Raw genomic sequence first — 15,873 nt, 5'->3', positions numbered from 1 at the left:
CTGTCAAAAAGACTAACAAAAAGGGTTTCTTGACGTTCGGAAAATATTCAAGTTCCCTCTAAGACAAAGGTTAATGGAAAGAGGAAGAGGATGGTGAGAGACAATGGAAAGAGGAAGAGAGAAGGAAGAAGATGATGAGAGACAATGGAGAGAGGAAGAGAGAAGGAAGAAGATGATGAGAGACAATGGAGAGAGGAAGGGGATGATGAGAGACAATGGAAAGAGGAAGGTGTATACTCACGTTCCCGTATACATAGGTAGTAAGTAGAATAATTTATAACTCAGCACAAAAGTTGTACTTATCTCTACTTTTTTTTTTAAGGAAGAAAACCTTGTATTTGAATTTACGAGGTACTTTAGGTAGGTATGCTGAGATGCAATGTCTGAGCTAGTAGTAAATTTTACCTTGACTTCTACTATTGCTAGAGAATCTAGAGATGCAGCAACTTCACTATACATAGGTGTACCTATGTATGTAGTAGGGAGATAGGCAGTAGCTAACATTAGAAGGATGTCTAGTGTCGTCCAAAAGCCTGGCTACATCTGAGGAATAAAAAATAAAGAAATAATAATTTGAAGGAAAAAATCAGTAAAAGTAAAGTAAAAAATATTAAAAATCTAACTTCGTTAAATTTTATCAAATAAAAACATTTCAGTGAGTGATAAGCTATAGGTGTTAAGAGACATTCTCAGAGAAACTACCGAACTACCAAAGGAAGACAACCGACTGTTTTACATTAAACCTATACCTGTGTAGGTATATCATTGTTTTATTGCTTACCTACATTCATTGAGATTTCTCTATCAACAGTGTATGGGTTTTAAAGTATAAAGGCACCAAAATAAGCTTTTTTCTTACGATATCTCTCCCTTCCTTCCTCTCTCTCTCTCAGGCTTCTCTATTGCTCTCTTAATGTCTTATTTCTCTCTGTTTCTTGTTTTATTTCAGGTAGGTACTTTTAGTTTATTTCAACGTTTCAAAGGTACTTTTACTCGTCGAGTAATGTTGGAATGCACAAAATTTCGTTGAACGGTTTGTAGGTACAATAATGGATAAAAACAGGGAGGAGAGAAAGTTTGGAAGGGAGAGAGGTACAGAAAATCCCTATTTTCTCTAGAGAAAAACCAGGGACTAGACCGGAAAAGAGAAAATGATAGAGGGAAAGGGAGAAAGATAAAACAACGGAGAAATGGGTCTGAAGGGGAAGAAAACGACAGGGAAAAGAAGAAAAAAGAGAGATATCAAGGGACTGTGTGAAAAAGGAAGGGATAGGTAAAAGAGGGGTGAGGGAATTGGAACAAAAAAGGGAAAGTTTGATTGAAGGGTGTTAGGTGACCCTTATGCATTTTAACCTGTTTTCCCCCCTCCAACAGATATTTTTTCCCTCGGGGGGAAAAAAATGGGACACCATAGATACCACCTACCAACCTATGTACGTGTCGCAATTTCAAATTCAAAGCCAATATGAGGAGGTGGGGGTGTACGACATTATATTCGTGGGAGTGGGAGGAATTTGAGGGGAGAAATACAGAGACAGTTTTGTGAGAGAGTGTGCCTATAAAAACGTGTCTGTGTGCCATTCATATGACTGGGACGTGAGAATAATATCAATGTCAAATACCTACATATGGAATGTATGAAAGTACACCCCCGAACAAATAAATAGGTATAGAACGATTGAGAGAAAGGAACTTTTTTCCAATACATAGGTATTTTATCAAGAACAATTTACATTTCCATTGAAAATGGGGCCAACTAGAAAACCAAAGACGGTACCTAAATTATTATAAACTACCTGATGAGTTTTTAGCTGGGGCCTACCAGAAAACGTTTAAAAATAATTTTATTTTAAAACGTTCAGAATATTCTGTCAGACACAGTCAATGTAAAGATTTTAAGGAATTAAAATTCAAAATGTCCCCAATGTTTGCACACGACTGTAGAACTACGTATGAGTTTGGAACTAAATATGAAAGTAGGTAGACTTCGCTGAATAAAAGTATTTAAAACAGAATAGATATACTAATTCTAACTTTTTAACTGTATATGTACAATTGTACATGAATACGAGTGTCAATTGTCTGTCTGTACTACTATCTGTTCTGAAATTCTCTCTCAACTCAAGCCTTTGAAGCTGTTGAGAAGTGGTGACTTCGTAATTAGGGAAAGAGGCTCAATTCAAATCGAATAATTCTAGGTATGTGATTTAATCAAATCTTTTTTGTTAATTAACCTCAGAACCAAATTGAGAAAATACTTCAACCAATAGGGCCTTTAGAGGTCCTGTGGGGTCCTCTTTTCTGTCCTCTTTTCTGTCCTTCTGAAAAGAGTCCTCTTTTCTGAATGAATACCTCAATTCACTGAACTAGGTATGTACCTATGTAGATAAGTACCTAGTAAATATTGTTACCAACCTCAGTGGTGTAGTGGTTAGCACGGTGGACTTTGAATCTGGATGTTGGTGGTTCGAGTTTAAGTCAAGTCATAAAGTTTAGTGTAGTGTGCGTGGGGAACGACGTTTCTAACAAGCATTTATGGTTACTTTTTTCAACATATTGTTTCATTACAAATTTTCATCAGTAAAAAATGGTTTCTTCAAATTAAATTGATCAACAGGGCAAGGTAAACAATATATTTCATAAATACCCTCTAGTCTCCATGACAAATGGAGTGTTCCTCAAGGCATGTGATGTGGTCCAATTTCGACCCCAATAAAACAACCTCCCCTTTAGTAATTACTGTTCACTTGAGCTCGCCCTAATTAGAAGACACTGAGAGGGGTATTGATTATAAGGATGAAATTCCGGAGGGAACGTTCCTATGTTTATATTCCGGGTATTTTTCCAAAAAAAAAAAAAAAAAAAAAAAAAAAATCAAATCAAATGTATACCAAAATTACCTACCAGGTACTTAGTCTCCAACTCTAGTGTCTTGAGATACATACGTCCAGCGTAATCATATGTATATCGAACACCTAGAAAATATTCTGATTATGCTTGAGCCACTGAGGTTGAATCGTTTTGTTATTTCATAAAACCTATAAATACCTAGGTAACCTACTTACTTGAATATAAAAAAATCTCAAAGTTTCAAATTCTCGTTTTGTTATTCCATAAAACCCATACCTAGTTAAAAATAATATACCGAGGGGTTGGGTAAGGTTGGGTAAGGGGCCGTGAAAAAATGAGAATATGCCCAAAGGGGGCGTGTAAATACTGTAAATAAATTAGTAAAAAAATGAAGGGGGGATTGTGGCTATAATAGACAAGAAACTCTTGTATCCCATGGATTTCAATATTTGCCATGATTAATGAGGCTACTGCAGACAGCCTGTCCTTAGTATTTCATAAAAATTCAAATGATCTACATTAATTTATGATGAATGGAGGAAAAAATGTTCCGAGATATTTATGAAAACTTATTTGTAAAAAAGTTCTGCATTTCTAAAACTGCTGACGTGGATCTATTTCTCCATTTTCCATTCCATACAATTCTCATGAGGGTAGAATATCTATTATCAAATGAATTTTATTACGAAATTGGAACTTGTCAGTACCCTAGGACTGTGGAAATAGAAAATTTGAGCAAATATTTAAAACGAGTTTGGCATCATAAAAATGACCAAAACAGTCCTCTAGTTAAAATAAATCAAAAGGTTTCAGGAGTGGTCATAAACCAATATGACCTGACTTTAAAATATCACTGCTATAGTTGGGTCCTTTTTTTTCTATTTTTGAATCATAAATAAATCGTACTAGGCCCAGAAAAACGTGATAAAACTCCACAGTATTTGATCACACTATATTGATACACTGCCCAGCCGAGCCGTCCGTCAATATGAGAAATAATGTGAACATAGCCTGGTCTCTGATATGAGAATATTATTTTATACCCCGATAAAAAAAGCATGCAATACGAGGTTCTCATATTTCATCGGAAATAATGCCCCTTAGTTGAGTATGAGGAGTGCATTGTTCCAGATATTGAATTTATAGCATCACTCTCTTCAATTGTAAATTGTTCGAAACCCCCTTTTAGAGGCCTACACGATTGGTTTTGTTTTCTTATTGGTCCGTTTTACTCAATCCACTTATGGCTTATTAATCTTATTATTTATTATTATTTTTATTCATTCTTTTAATATGAAAATTTGACCTCCTAGTATTTTCTAACCCAAGTCCCCAAATTTTGTCAATTTAGACATAGAGATTTAGAGAACATGGGAATATTGAGTTATAGTTTTCTGAAGATAGTTCTCTTTTAGAAAGGTACCTACCTATTATAGTTTTCTATATTCTACATGGTTTATTTATTTTGAGACCTCACACTTGTTTCACTTAATTGGTCTCCGATAGCCTTGATTGGTAATGGAAAGCAATAAGTGCAATAAGAGAGCAAAAATAAGAAAAAAGCTCTTAGAGCATTTAGGACTTCAAGTAATTGGCAATTTATTTCCTATCGAGGCAGAACAGTAAGAAAAGTAAACGTATTTTTCTAGTAATTTCGATTTATTGCTAAATGTTCCATATAAAAATAATGCTCCTTCCCTTGCCTCCTCTTCTTACTTCCATTTTCTACCCACATTGAACTTGATTACACTTGATTCCGCCCTTTTGATCGGATTTCCAGGGTCACGGATTAAAAAATTGTAAAAGACCCACCTACCTACTAACCGTTCTGGAGATAATACTAAATAATGGTCCCCGACAAAAATATAGATCTATTGCACACCTAGATCATAAAAGGAATATTCCTACCAAATATCAGCTTTCTGGTGTTGTGGTTCTGGAGATAGAGCGATCATGGTGTGAATGGATCTTGATTTTATAATATAAGAGAGAACCTGAAACATATCCAAACTGATACATATTTCATCCTTTGATTTACCTCCTTTATATGAGTTTTAGTACCTACTATTAATTATTGATGTCGATCGACAGTGTAGTGAACTCACCTTGAACATTAACTATACCTCGATATAAACATATCCACAAATTTTTTTAATGTCAGATAGGTAGGTATTTGAAATTTAACTTTTGCTAAAAATGGGGGTGGTAATCGAGCGGCAGCCTTCCCCTCGTGATCTACAGGTGTCAATGCGACCTAGTTTCAAAATTAAAACGGCTTCTAAAATGTACCTAAAAGAAAAGATTCGTTAAGAGATTTTAATTTCGAATTTCAGAACGAGTGACTTTTCTGCTGAAATTGTATTTAATTTCCAATTTAATAAGCTCAAGAGTTTTCATTATTTTGTGACTTCTCTCATGTTCAAACAATGGAGGAGGGAGACATCAAGGATTGTCATGAGATTAAATCCTTTGCTTAGACTTAAAAAAAGAACTAACAATACCTTACAGTACACCAGTCTAGTTTTCTTGGAGGGCCTGCCTTGTAAGCGCTAGGTCACGGGTTCGATTGCCACCAGAGTGGTGCACTTTATCCTAAACAGAAAATATTCGTTTTCGGAAAGACCGGCTTTCCCCTGTCCTGTCCCCCTTCTCTCTAAGATTTCCGGATGATAAATACTCAGCAGTTACAGTTCCTTCATTATCCTTTTTTAAAAAACATAAAAAAAAAAAAAAAAAAAAAAAAAAAAAAAAAAAAAAAATCACAGCCTTTCAGAAGGTACCTCAGTACCTATAGCGAGTGTGGTACAGTTTGTATGAACGCCGTGTAACTATTTGAGTATGCAATGCGCAACGTAAGAAAGGTTGGTGGAGATGTCAGATTTACCTACTTTTCGTCATGCCACTACATAATAATTTATAATAGTCTACCTACCTCTACTGTTTCATTCGTGCCTTTTATTATACAAAGAAAATGTTAGAACAAAATATATGTAAAAATATACTTATGTATACTCACGTTCCCGTATACATAGGTAGTAAGTAGAATAATTTATAACTCAGCACAAAAGTTGTACTTATCTCTACTATGTTTATATTCCGGGTATAAACACAGGAAACGGGAAACACTGAGATACAAAGCTTCCTGGTTTCAAATGAAAATGAGCTTTTGTGTCTATTTGAATTGAAATAGGCACAAGGCCTATTAGTTAATGAGAACATAGGGAGCTGTGTATAGTGGTATGTAGCTATGTGGGATGGAGTAACTCTAATCTAGACCTACCTAAGTCTGCTTGATGCATCTAGGGACGTATTCAATTCAATAGATACTCGTACAACTACCTAGATACCTAAGTATAGTCAAGTAATCAATGTATTCATTATGAAACTTTTCTAGTTACAGTCTACAATCGAACCTTCAAAATGCCAACTTTCATACCCTGGGAAATTCCATTTTCCATACTTTCACACTCTCTACCTGCATGTAATAAATATGAAAATATTTTAATATCTACTAAAACTTTAAACGGATATATTTTTCCCGATCAGCACATTCTGCTGAAATAAACGCCCTTGCGCTTCATAGAGAAAACTTTGGTAGTTGATATTAGATGTACCTACGTACATACCTACCAGCTAGGTAGCTAGGTAATTCCACTGAATTTTGATTTGGGGACCAAGTTTAAAAAAAAAACTACCTAGTAGTTCAGTGAACATTATAACTCGCCCAGCAACAGGTCACTTAGGAGTGTCCATAGGCCCAAGATTTATGACGAAAAAAACAACAACAACAACAACAACACAAGCAACATAAATTTGTAAATAAATAGGGGTGAGGGAATTGGAACAAAAAAGGGAAAGTTTGATTGAAGGGTGTTAGGTGACCCTTATGCATTTTAACCTGTTTTCCCCCCTCCAACAGATATTTTTTCCCTCGGGGGGAAAAAAATGGGACACCATAGATACCACCTACCAACCTATGTACGTGTCGCAATTTCAAATTCAAAGCCAATATGAGGAGGTGGGGGTGTACGACATTATATTCGTGGGAGTGGGAGGAATTTGAGGGGAGAAATACAGAGACAGTTTTGTGAGAGAGTGTGCCTATAAAAACGTGTCTGTGTGCCATTCATATGACTGGGACGTGAGAATAATATCAATGTCAAATACCTACATATGGAATGTATGAAAGTACACCCCCGAACAAATAAATAGGTATAGAACGATTGAGAGAAAGGAACTTTTTTCCAATACATAGGTATTTTATCAAGAACAATTTACATTTCCATTGAAAATGGGGCCAACTAGAAAACCAAAGACGGTACCTAAATTATTATAAACTACCTGATGAGTTTTTAGCTGGGGCCTACCAGAAAACGTTTAAAAATAATTTTATTTTAAAACGTTCAGAATATTCTGTCAGACACAGTCAATGTAAAGATTTTAAGGAATTAAAATTCAAAATGTCCCCAATTTTTGCACTCGACTGTAGAACTACGTATGAGTGTGGAACTAAATATGAAAGTACTTTCCTAGATAAGTACCTAGTAAATATTGTTACCAACCTCAGTGGTGTACTGGTTAGCACGGTGGACTTTGAATCTGGAGGTTGGTGGTTCGAGTTTAAGTCAAATTAACTCGGTCCCCAGTTACTACAAGGCAGTTGTCCACATGTGTGGACATTGGTCCGCTATGACTACAAACACAAATTTGACGTGGTCCTCAGGAGGTTAGTGTAGTGTGCGCGGGGAACGACGTTTCTAACAAGCATTTATGGTTACTTTTTTCAACATACTGTTTCATTACAAATTTTCATCAGTAAAAAATGGTTTCTTCAAATTAAATTGATCAACAGGGCAAGGTAAACAACATATTTCACATAATTATACCCTCTAGTCTCCTTGACAAATGGAGTGTTCCTCAAGGCATGTGATGTGGTCCAATTTCGACCCCAATAAAACAATAAAAAACCTCCCCTTTAGTAATTACTGTTCACTTGAGCTCGCCCTAATTAGAAGACACTGAGAGGGGTATTGATTATAAGGATGAAATTCCGGAGGGAACGTTCCTATGTTTATATTCCGGGTATAAACACAGGAAACGGGAAACACTGAGATACAAAGCTTCCTGGTTTCAAATGAAAATGAGCTTTTGTGTCTATTTGAATTGAAATAGGCACAAGGCCTATTAGTTAATGAGAACATAGGGAGCTGTGTATAGTGGTATGTAGCTATGTGGGATGGAGTAACTCTAATCTAGACCTACCTAAGTCTGCTTGATGCATCTAGGGACGTATTCAATTCAATAGATACTCGTACAACTACCTAGATACCTAAGTATAGTCAAGTAATCAATGTATTCATTATGAAACTTTTCTAGTTACAGTCTACAATCGAACCTTCAAAATGCCAACTTTCATACCCTGGGAAATTCCATTTTCCATACTTTCACACTCTCTACCTGCATGTAATAAATATGAAAATATTTTAATATCTACTAAAACTTTAAACGGATATATTTTTCCCGATCAGCACATTCTGCTGAAATAAACGCCCTTGCGCTTCATAGAGAAAACTTTGGTAGTTGATATTAGATGTACCTACGTACATACCTACCAGCTAGGTAGCTAGGTAATTCCACTGAATTTTGATTTGGGGACCAAGTTTAAAAAAAAAACTACCTAGTAGTTCAGTGAACATTATAACTCGCCCAGCAACAGGTCACTTAGGAGTGTCCATAGGCCCAAGATTTATGACGAAAAAAACAACAACAACAACAACAACACAAGCAACATAAATTTGTAAATAAATTTCTATCGACAACTTTGCTCTATCTGTTAAGATGATAGTACATCTTGCTCTAAGCTGAGAGTCTAAATAAAGAAGACTCGTTTACTTATTGGTAGGTACCTCGAAAGTTGAATAGGAAAGAACCAAAAGGTGCATTGAAAATGTTTGCCTTCAATTTGAAATTTGAGCAAGATATAAATAAACTATAAGTTTTTCAGCTCGAAGTATAACACCTGGTGATACGAAATTGCTGAGTGAAAAGGGAAAAACTTTCATTGAAAGAAAAGTATTTTTAAGAGCTTCTTGTTCCCCCTTAGCCCCTAATCGTATTTATCTGCTCTTTGTGGCGAATTGTGAGGTGATTGAAAATGACAATATTGATTTAAGAAAACAGAAAAATGGAGGGCGAGGAGAGGGAAAAGGAAAATTTATATAAGTTCAAAGGGTTTGTGAAGAATGGAGGAGGGGAACTGATAAACAAGGTTTGCGGGATCATAGGAAAAGTGTTCTTTGTAGAACATTTTGTCAAAGTTGTGTGAAAAATAGAATTACCTTTTTGTTCATATGACATGGGTTCATGCCAATTTTTGGACGTCTGTTTCAGAGAGATAGAGAGAGAAAGAGACAGAGAGAGAAATAGGGGGAGAGAGAGTAATGAATTATGATAAAAAAAAATACTCTCAACCTAGACTCGACCCACTAACCATAGGATCCCGAGTCCACCGCTCTACAACACTGGTGAGGTTGGTTCTAGCTTCTAGCCCATTAAATAAATAAATAAAAATATTCAAAATCCCCCCCCCCAAAAAAAATAAGACTAATGTTAAAGAAAGGAATAATATTATAAATTCAACAAGAAGAACAATTTCATCTTTCTGACGATGGAAGCAGAAATAAATTAGAAACCCTCACACTTCACCGCAAAGTTGAAATTTCTCTCCGCAATTCAAAATACCCAACTTTTCGGGGGGGGGGTAGAGAGTTGGGAATGGAGTTGAACATTTTTGACGAATGTATTTGGAAGATGTTTAGAGGAACCAAGAGTTGAATTACTTGAAAACTCGGTAAATTTAAATGGTAGACCAAAATTAATGGATGGAAGTAGACAGGGAGAGAGAGAGAGAGGGATGAATAGGGCGAATAAAATTTCATGAGGCAAGAGGGAAAATTATGTAGGTACAATAGCTTTCACTTCTTTTTATTTATTTATTTTTTCCAACTCTTTTTTCTGAATTGAGATGATTTCCTCATTATGTTGAATTTAACTGAAATATTCTTATGACGAGTTTTCTAAGTGCACTTAAGATATACGAATACCTATTTACATGCATAAGTATTTCATAATATCTTGGGAGAATGCAAATATCAGAATAAAAGTTTTAACAAGGTACCTAACTAACTGAAGTTTGTTCACAATGTACTAAATTTACTAATTCTGAACTAATTTTACTAATTCTGAACCGCAATCTTCTGTAACTTTATTTTGTCGCAATTTATTTTCCAAAGTTCGCTAATTCTTAGCCGTCCCTTGAGACGTTTATAATGTTCTGGCGTTACCTTCGCCACGTGACATCTCTCTCTCTCTCTCTCTCTCTTGTCTTTCTTTCTCTATCTGTCTCTGGGTCTCAAAAAACTCATTTCCAAAATGTCTGAAAACTCAAACTCACAATGTCACCTAAGGCGTTGAAAACCTTCATCCTCTCCCCTCCATCTTCCTACTATTTTTTTAAATTAATTTAAAATCTAGGTAAGTATTTTTTCTCTCTTTTTTTTAGAGGTTTTTTGACTGAGGGAACTGTAACTGCTATGGTCTTATCGTCCCGAAAATCGAAGAGAGAAGGAAGACAGGATAGGAGAAAGCCAGCCGGTCCGAGAACGAACATTATCCCATCGGGATAAAATCCGCCACGGGCGGGAATCGAACCCGCGGCCTAGCGCTTACAAGGCAGACGCACTACCAACTAAGCCAACTAGGCTGGCTTAGGTTGGGATGGCCAAGTAATCTTGATGACTAGATAGAGACCATCAATTCCCCTCGGTACAGCTACACCGCTACAACAACAACAACAACGATCAATAGGTAAATGTGTACCTACATTTTTCGTGAATAATAGGTGGTACACTTCACTAGACAAGTGTCTTGACCACGAGGCAGATAAAATCCCTAGTGGGCTATCGAAAAGGGCCATCTGTTATGGTCTTGTCTGAATTCCCTTTCAACATTTTATGCCCCTTATTTATTCCCTAGTTCCTACCTATCCCGATAATTTAAACACAAATAAGGTACGTGGTATTCCAGAGTTAAAGCGCAGCACTGGGGAAAAAGGTACATATCTAAATAAATCCCACTTTCCAATGATCTATTGGGAGGTCCTCTCCCATATTGTGCCTGTGTACCTTCCTAAGGAGATCCTGTCTAACATGTCAGTTTAAATGAAATTCCAGTTACGACTATTACTGATCGTAAACTGAATTTACCCAAGGAAGGTAGATAAGTTACCTATTATAATGTACCTGATATCTACTTCAAGTAATATATATTTATTTTCGGTAGGGATATAAATAGGGATAGGAGTTTTAGGGATACTCCATGGGGTATCCCTAGGGTGACCATAATTTTTTTGGCCCAAAGCGGGACGCAGTCCTTTTTGGACGAGGGGGGGGGAGGTGGTGAGGTACAAACATATTTTATACCTACCCACCTAGTTAGGTGGGTATAAAATATGTTAGTATAAAATATATACCTACATTTTATTTCCAAATATTTTGATTTTGATACATAATATTGTACAATATTGGAATCGTAAAATGGAATTTTTCCCGAGCTCATTGCTCTCACTGATATTATTAGGTTCGGACCAGCTAAAGCGGGACAATATCGGGACTTTGGGCGAAAGCGGGACATTTTAGCGTCCCCAGAGGATTTCTCGGGACAGCGGGACCAGAGGCTCCAAAGCGGGACTGTCCCGCCGAAAGCGGGACGTATGGTCAGCCTAGGTATCCCATACCCATCACTTTATATCTCACTCACTTTATATAGATCTCTTTTCCCATTGATGTCTTTTATCCCCTGGGCAAACTACACATGACATTAATAAAATTCTCTTTCTGTCGGTCTTTCTCGTTATTTCCCTCTCTCTCTCTTACATTTTCTCTCTTTCTAAGCTCTGTCTCTTTTCCTCGAAAACCAAACATGCAGATAATAAAAGAAGCAGAGAGAAAGAGAGAGAGGAAGGGAGGAAGAAATAGAGAGAGAGCGAAGAGAAAGATTGAAAGAGAGAGAGAGAGATTATTACACAGTTAGGTACAAGATGTTGTAACGTTGATATTATGTAGGTACCTAATAATATTATTATTTCCCATTCCTCAATATCTATATCATTTCTCATACCCTTCAGAAACACTATCTCCCTCTCTCTTCCTCTCTCTCTTCCGTTCCCTCCCACTCTCCCTCCCTCTTCCTTCCAATCTCTTTTTCTCTCTCCATCCATCCCTCTCCATTACTCCCTCTCCTCCTCTCTTTACTCTCTTACTCTCTCCCTCCTACCCATGCTCTCTCTTTCTCTCTCTCCCTTCCTCACTCACTTTATATCTCTTTTCCCATCTCCCTCCTATCCATTCTCTCCCTTCTTCCCTCTCTCTCGCTCGCTCTCTCTATCTCTTTCTCTCTCTCACTTCTGCATTCCCTCTCTTTTTCTTTACCTCTCTCTCTCTCTTTCCATCTCGTCTCTTTCTTTCTCTTTCGATTTCTCTTCAGTTTTATTAAAAAATGTGACACATGGTGTTCGTAGGTATTCGTTTTTCACTTAGGTATGTAGTGAGGAATATGAGAAGAAATGTGTAGGTAATAGTGAATCTAGGAGAAGAGGCAGGAAGAAGAAGAGGAGGAGGAGGAGGAGGAAGATCAAAATGGGATAGGATAAGTAAGAAGGAGCCTGAGATGATGAGCAGAGAAGAAAAATGGGAGAGATATTGAGACAAGGAAATTGCAGAGAGATGAAAAGAGAAAAAAATAGACAAGGGAAAGTAGGGAGAGGGTGATAAAGGGAGAGAAGAAAGAAGTGAAGAGGAGAGAAAAGAAGAGATTAAATGACACTTTACAAGAGGAATAAAATTATAGCAAAATGAAAAATGACAGTGATTAGGTTGTGACTATAATATAATGGCTGTCAAACAATACATTGCTAGAGGGCACAGGATGAAATTGATGTGGTTTTGCTGTCTCTCTCTCTCTTTCTTTCTTTCTCTCTCTCCCTCCCTCTCATTCCCTTTTTCTTCCTCCCTCTCTCAATCTATACATCTTTCTCCCACCCTCTTTTTAATTTTTCTTTCTGTCTCTCCCTCTTCTACCTCTAATTTTCTATACTTTTTCCTCTTTCTTACTCCTACTCATTTTCTTATTTTCTGTTCTACTCTCCCAGTACCTTTTCTATCGTCGTCGTCATCGTCTTCTTTTTCTTCCTCTTCTTCTTTTTCTCCTCCTCCTGCTTTCTTAGTGTTATTCTTCTCCCCCTCTTTCTCCTCCACCTGATATTTCATATGTTAAGATGATAGTACATCTTGCTCTAAGCTGAGAGTCTAAATAAAGAAGACTCGTTTACTTATTGGTAGGTACCTCGAAAGTTGAATAGGAAAGAACCAAAAGGTGCATTGAAAATGTTTGCCTTCAATTTGAAATTTGAGCAAGATATAAATAAACTATAAGTTTTTCAGCTCGAAGTATAACACCTGGTGATACGAAATTGCTGAGTGAAAAGGGAAAAACTTTCATTGAAAGAAAAGTATTTTTAAGAGCTTCTTGTTCCCCCTTAGCCCCTAATCGTATTTATCTGCTCTTTGTGGCGAATTGTGAGGTGATTGAAAATGACAATATTGATTTAAGAAAACAGAAAAATGGAGGGCGAGGAGAGGGAAAAGGAAAATTTATATAAGTTCAAAGGGTTTGTGAAGAATGGAGGAGGGGAACTGATAAACAAGGTTTGCGGGATCATAGGAAAAGTGTTCTTTGTAGAACATTTTGTCAAAGTTGTGTGAAAAATAGAATTACCTTTTTGTTCATATGACATGGGTTCATGCCAATTTTTGGACGTCTGTTTCAGAGAGATAGAGAGAGAAAGAGACAGAGAGAGAAATAGGGGGAGAGAGAGTAATGAATTATGATAAAAAAAAATACTCTCAACCTAGACTCGACCCACTAACCATAGGATCCCGAGTCCACCGCTCTACAACACTGGTGAGGTTGGTTCTAGCTTCTAGCCCATTAAATAAATAAATAAAAATATTCAAAATCCCCCCCCCCAAAAAAAAATAAGACTAATGTTAAAGAAAGGAATAATATTATAAATTCAACAAGAAGAACAATTTCATCTTTCTGACGATGGAAGCAGAAATAAAAACTTATAATAGTCTTAAAATAAGCTTCATTTCATCTCCCTGTCTTTTTCGATGAAATATTTTATGAACGCTATAATTTATTATAACGAAGTTTTATCAATAAATTGATATTAAAAGACCAATCTCTACGTAGAATATGTAGGTACATAAATGCTATAACACTATGTAGGCAGGCAGGTATGTTCCTACCAGTGTCGATTTTTGAACTTATAATAGTCTTAAAATAAGCTTCATTTCATCTCCCTGTCTTTTTCGATGAAATATTTTATGAACGCTATAATTTATTATAACGTAGTTTTATCAATATTAAAAGACCAATCTCTACGTAGAATATGTAGGTACATAAATGCTATAACACTATGAAGGCAGGCAGGTATGTTCCTACCAGTGTCGATTTTTTTTTCGAACTTTACTGAGAAACAGCAACCCTGCTCTCTCTGGGTTTAGGTACGTATGACTTACTTTGTTCAAGTCTTTTGGAGTTCAACATTAGTTACGAGCAGATGAACTCTTTGTGGTTTAAGAATCGCAGAAATCTGTGAAAGTACAAAATCTACTTCTGCAAAGTTTTCCAAACTATAATTTCATAACTTCAAAAACGAACCCTCTGTTTTCTGGATTTCCGTTTGAAAATTGAACTTGAAATCGCAGAAGTACCCACATATTTTCGATGGTATATATCTAACCTTCAAAACTCTACAATCTAGGTGATTACATTTTCCAATGGTTAAAATGGTGATGGGTAGGTATTTGATTATCATCCCATTTAAGTAACTACTTGGGTAGGGTAATAACCTTCTTAACGACTACCCTCTCGTCTTTCCTAGCCAAATTACCCATTATCCCCCAATGCATTTTCTGTTTTAGATACTTTAATATTATGGTACCTAGATAGATAAGTAGGCAGGGAAAAATGGGTGGGGCCACCCTCGAGCTTTATTTCTCTCCTTCATTGTATTTTGTATACTTGCACATTTTATTTTTTAATAGTCCCAATCCCAATACGTAAAAAAAATTGGCTTTTTAGACTTTTGGCCACCGTGCACCGGCTAAAAAATAATCCAGAGTAGGTACCTAATCTAGAATATTTTTTAAGCTATAATTTTTTTAGAAGAAAATACCAAAATTCCACCTCTAATAGATAATGAAGATAATAACTTAACTGCTCTTCAAAATTTTCATGTCTCGTAATTTAAGAACGAAATGTAATAACTCACCTCGAACCTTGCACTTTGGGAGATTTTTACAATGTTGATGTTTTCGACCAAAAGTAACAGAAATACTTTTATTTTAGAATTTAAAATGAAATAAAATTATTATTATTATTAGGTATTTAACTATCGTATTATTATTTAACTGCAGTTAGTAGGTACTACGAGAAAATATTAGAACCACTTGATTTTTTAACTGTTAATTTTTTCTGCCAGGGTATTTTTTCACAAAATTCTACCCAATAAATAATTTACTAGGTACTTATTTTATTTCAAGGAAAGTAGGTAGTTATAATCTTACCTACATTGTTTATTTAACTGGAAAGTTGTTTATGTATTTCCAAGCATAGGTATACCTTAATAGCTATTGCTACTGGCATATCTGAAAACACATACCACTCCCTGGATACTCAGAAACATTCACATTTGAAGAGTTTTGCTATAGGTACCAGAGGTATAAAAATTTCATTAATTAAGAGTCCATAAGTAACAACTCATTGTTCTTATTCAATGTTTATTTAAGACTCATACTCGTACACGTACAGCAAGAGCTTTATTTTTCAATTCATAATATTTTTCCCGCTAGCATTCAAAGGTTGGTGGTATGGTGGTACCTACTCATTGTATTTCAG

The sequence above is a fragment of the Diaphorina citri genome, unplaced genomic scaffold (genome assembly GCF_000475195.1).
Source record: "Diaphorina citri unplaced genomic scaffold, Diaci psyllid genome assembly version 1.1 scaffold171, whole genome shotgun sequence".
Taxonomy (NCBI): domain Eukaryota; kingdom Metazoa; phylum Arthropoda; class Insecta; order Hemiptera; family Psyllidae; genus Diaphorina; species Diaphorina citri.
Note: the sequence above shows the minus strand (reverse complement) of the source record.